Below are 5,000 nucleotides of genomic sequence, written 5' to 3' on the forward strand. Positions count from 1 at the left end.
ACACCCTGTCTGCTCCAGTGGCAAAGTCTAATCTCATGATTCATACAGTCTGCCCCATTACACTGCAGTAGGCACCATAGCCACTGGTGGAGATGGGGGTGGGCCTATACCTACACGCCCACTTGTCTATCAAGTGAACCTGCCCAATTAGACGCCACCATTCCTTTGATTGACTGTTTAAGTCGTAAAAATTCACCTTTGGGCTTCAGGCTATAGCCCACCTGATTGTATAGTTCTGTTCCGAGCCCACCCCTCTGGTGGAGATGGGGGTGGGCCTATACCTACACGCCCACTTGTTTATCAAGTGAACCTGCCCAATTAGATGGCGCCATCCCTTTGATTGACTGTTTAAGTCGTAAAAGTTCACCTATGGGCTTCGGGCTATAGGCCCACCTGACTGTATAGTTCTGTTCTGAGCCCACCCCCCTGTTTTATGATGATGATGACTGGCTACAGAACAGCCCTGAAGGCAGGATCTGCTGACAGAGGAGAGCAGGGCAGGGTGGCAGTTTGGTGTGTGTGTGTGTGTGTGTGTGTGTGTGTGTGTGTGTGTGTGTGTGTGTGTGTGTGTGTGTGTGTGTGTGTGTGTGTGTGTGTGTGTGTGTGTGTGTGTGTGTGTGTGTGTGTGTGTGTGTGTGTGTGTGCGACAAAGGCTTGTAATTACTATGTTGTTGTTTTGAACGCAAAAAAATAGATGGCTAGAGTAGAGATCTTGGTGTGTTATTCTGTAAACTATAAATGCTCACAGATTATCATGTCTGCACAATGCATATTGTTTTGTTAGTCTAGGAATTCCTCTTTTCTAGTGCACTGTCTGACAGCTCGTCTGTCAAATTGCCATACTGAAAAAAACCCCAAAACAAAACAAAAACAGGAAAGCAAAGTTTGGGGAAGGTAAACAGATAACCAGAAGAATGCAAAACACCCGAGCTCAGTCCGGAAATAAATAATTGGCTTTGGTTTCCCAGCAACCTTATTAACCTTGGCCAGTTCTCAGTTGGGTGCTTTTTTCCGCCGGTCACAAATGATATTGGCTATTTAAATGTCAGCTGTAATTGACCAAACAGTGGAATAGCGTGTGCGTAACCTACATTGATCCGTTTTGGGTTGCGTTCTGCAAATAGGCTACACAACCCCGAGAATAAAACCCGTCAATGACCTAAACGGTTGTCTGGCATAGCCTAGGACGAGTAGGCTATCGAGAAATCAGCAGCAGGCAAGTGTATAGGGGAAAAACATTCTCCTTTTCGTAGCTAACGGAAAGGTTCTGCCGTGCACAGGCACGCTCCACGCCAACGGGTGGTAATGCAATAGCCCTGTCACCAACAACACGGCGACACACAGGGACCCAATGCCGCCTATAACGACATCAGATGGATGGATCTGCCAGCAAAGGCATAGTGGAGCCTACGCCATCGCAGTAGCCTACTGTACAGTACAGTAGGCTACAGTAGCTTACTGGAAAACAAGGCAGCTGCGTTCACCGTTGATATCTGGGGTTTAAACCTACGTGCAATGACAGTTAGAGAAAGTTAACGATGTCCACACAGAGACATAGACGCACGAATGGGGGGTAAATAATATGAACGCTTTTTGGAATAGTAGGAAAGTGACACTGTCATTGATATTCGCCTAGATGGCGTCAGGTGAATTATCACGTAAATAACCAAACAACAACTGAGCTGCATTAACCCGGACGAAGATAGCATTGGGGCACACACAGCTAGAAAGGTAACATTCTGCCCGTACTCGGTTACCTCCTGTTCCACCGCAACACCTCAACAGGAAAGGACGAAACGTAAACGGAAAAAAACAACCGTTTCGAACGCTCAAAACGCACAGACGAGGGGGTGGGGACAGTCCGCTACATCTATGAGCTTGAGTAAACTTTCTAATGTATGGCATCTAATTCTACAATTGATCCCCTTAAATCAATTACAGAAGAAATGTTGAAACCCACTCCCGTGCGTCAAGTGAGTGGCAAGCAGTAGCAGCCAATGCGCGCCCCCTATATCGTCTTCCTGGCCAATAGTAAGACGTGATTAGTGCTTCTGCACAGTCCGTCAACACTACTGCTGCTACAAGAGGCCGACCGTGGGTTTGGCTAGGTAGGCCCCAATGAACAGAGATAAGGACAAAGTTTTGAACAAATAAAGAAATAACCCACAAACTATATAAAGCGCAAAGGTGCCGTGCACACTTCCCTGACGCATCGCAGCAGGCAACCGAGCGCGCAAACCCATTCGGGGCACTGTGTCACTTTTACCGAGCCGACTGCCAGAGCTAACACAGTTTAGCGGGAGTGCATTACTCCACTGACACATGCATATCGGGCCAAGTTCCCAACTTAAATCTCCTTCCAATCTTCAGCGATAAAATGGGAGCTTGTTTACCTTGTCGTAACGCGAAGCCTCCAGCCAGTTCACATCGCCGAGGCTGCTGCGCCAGTCTAGCTGGAGTAGAACATGCCCATTGTCCCGTACCAGGAAGTCGGCGCGGTGTTCCCTCACAACTGAGCACTTCAGTTAAGTCAGTGCAGAAAAGCCCTGCAGGGCGCTATGCAATCGATCCCACTCCAGGTAGCGATGCGCCTCCCGCCGGACTCCCCGCACACGACTCGGCCATGTTGGATCCGAAGCGAGGGTTGCGGCACTCCAGTTTCACGAATGGGGATGGGAGGACGTTCCATAGGAGCATACCTAACATGTGCGCACCCCTTCCCTTTGATGAAGGGAAAACAACTTTATTCCCAAATTTACCCGAGCCCCCATTTCCCTCCTATGTTCTTCTTACGCCTTCCCCATTCCCTAATAATGGCACATAAAGAGTGCTATAACAGACCAAAAGAAAAATAACAAGGTTACAACATGTCAAGTTCTTGAAGTAGGCCTATTATAGCTATGTGTAGTTTTCCTCCATAGTCAAGTTAATTTTATTTGAGTACAATAATACAGTATACCATTAACCATAGGCGTTTTGTTTCAATAAACATGCCAATTCATCAGTGGCCTTGTGTGCAGTCCTCTATTCTTATTTCTTATCCCAGTGAAGTGTGTGTGCTGCCTGTCCATACATTTGGCCCTCCAGGTCTGTTGTTTTCATCACTGGAGTCCCCTCAGTGTGCTCTGTGACTGGAGCACAGAGATTCTACTGAAAGCCAGCCTTTCATCTGCCTTTGTACCTTTAGGGCAATTAAGGTGCATCTGGCTCTTCTTGTGTGTCTATAGGCTACATTCCAGAGAACTGGTTGGTCCAATGCACACATTCTCTCTCTCTCTCTCTCTCTCTCTCTCTCTCTCTCTCTCTCTCTCTCTCTCTCTCTCTCTCTCTCTCTCTCTCTCTCTCTCTCTCTCTCTCTCTCTCTCTCTCTCTCTCTCTCTCTCTCATCAAACCACATGATGGCGCGAGTTGATACATAGTGTGTGTGTGTGTGTGTGTGTGTGTGTGTGTGTGTGTGTGTGTGTGTGTGTGTGTGTGTGTGTGTGTGTGTGTGTGTGTGTGTGTGTGTGTGTGTGTGTGCTTTCTTGCAATATTGTAATCTATCACAAAACTTGATATTAATTAGGCTATTAATCAATTATTAAATACATTATAATTTGACAGTCCCTTTATTTTCTCCAGCTTTTCAGCTCATCATTCATCGATCCAGTTAAAAGCAATAGCAATCGGATTTGTATAGCACATTAGGCCTATATGCATAATTGTCATTCAGTGAGCTTGAGAGGAAAGGAAGAAGAGAGAAAACAACATAATAGAAAGTATAAAAAGGGCCCTGCCGTGGCCTAACGGTAGGGCACTGGGTTACAATGCTGGCAACCCGGTTTCGATTCTGGCCCGGGTCATTTGCCGATCCTCCCCCATCTCTTTCTCCCACTCACTTCCTGTCAATATCTCCAACTGTCCTATCAAATAAAGGGGAAAAAAGCCCTAAACAAGATGACAAGGCGGAGTAAAGTCAATACCTGGCCTTCAACTCGCTCCCACTAGGTGAGGAATAAGTACACAATAATAACAACATGTAGTTATGTAGCACAATATCACAACTATGTAGTCTACTCACAGAGCACATGCACTCTTACCACAACACCAGGGCAGAAAACAAGACTCTGGGTGGATTCCAATATGCGGACTTCTGTCCTCGCTTGCCTGCTTGTGACCTCATGATGACATCACAGACGTCAGAAAACTAATTCAATATCATGCAAAAGCACAATTTTAATGTCATTTCCTCATTTGCAATCGGGATGGTGAATGAAGTCCCTAAAAAAATGGTTGTGGCTAGGCTGACAGCAGGGAAACTGTATTGTTTTCTCTACGGAGGCAGGGCGTCAGCAACATGCGAGGCCACAAGCACAAGAAGAGTAGCCTGATTATCACCGACGTTCAAATCTCTTAGAGACTTGGTCTGACGAAGAGCATAACAATGAACATTTCCCAAACGGCATGCTTGACCCGCCTCCCTTGGTTTGCTTATGGTTGTTTGCTTATCTACAAAGTGGGAGATGTTCCCGTATTTTCGGGAAATCAGAAAGTACTTGCATTGCTCTTGACCGGACTAGTTGCAACGCTGAAAGTGTTGCGTCACTAGGAGGGCAGAGCGTGGCTACAAGAAGAGGACGGAAGTCTGCATATTGGAATGCACACAGTCTCTCCAAACGTTGCAAGAAATTGTTAATACTGTAGTAGCAAAAACAGCACCCAGGATGCTGGGACCTAGAGAGCATACCCCTTGCAGCAGTGACATCTAGAGGCCTTATTGAGTAGAAGACATGGGCAATCCCCCTTTAGTCTGTCTGGTTGATGCTGTGTGAGCTGAAGCCTTCATATCGTTTTGTCTGCCCTAGTGGTGGAGTGGACTACAGAGTTGTAGTGTGCAGTGTAGTGACTTGTGCTTCTGCTGTAGAGTGTAGGCCTACTGACTTTGTTGCATCATAAGTTGAGCTTGTTTGTTTGTTTGTTCATTAGTTCTTTTTGGTAGTTAAATAGGAGGCAAACAGGAA

At 46.4% G+C, this 5,000-nt stretch overlaps 1 protein-coding gene across 1 annotated transcript in view; it reads right to left on the bottom strand.

The window, feature by feature from the left end:
• Positions 1-2,650, bottom strand: part of usp6nl (USP6 N-terminal like) — a 146,524-nt gene extending 143,874 nt beyond the window's left edge. The window contains exon 1 of the mRNA XM_063217267.1: positions 2,394-2,650. The gene's annotated coding sequence lies outside the window, so the exon portion shown is untranslated. The remainder of the gene's footprint in view (positions 1-2,393) is intronic.
• Positions 2,651-5,000: the final 2,350 nt, after the last annotated feature.

Source organism: Engraulis encrasicolus, chromosome 15 (assembly GCF_034702125.1).
Source record: "Engraulis encrasicolus isolate BLACKSEA-1 chromosome 15, IST_EnEncr_1.0, whole genome shotgun sequence".
In the NCBI taxonomy this organism is placed as follows: Eukaryota; Metazoa; Chordata; class Actinopteri; order Clupeiformes; family Engraulidae; genus Engraulis; species Engraulis encrasicolus.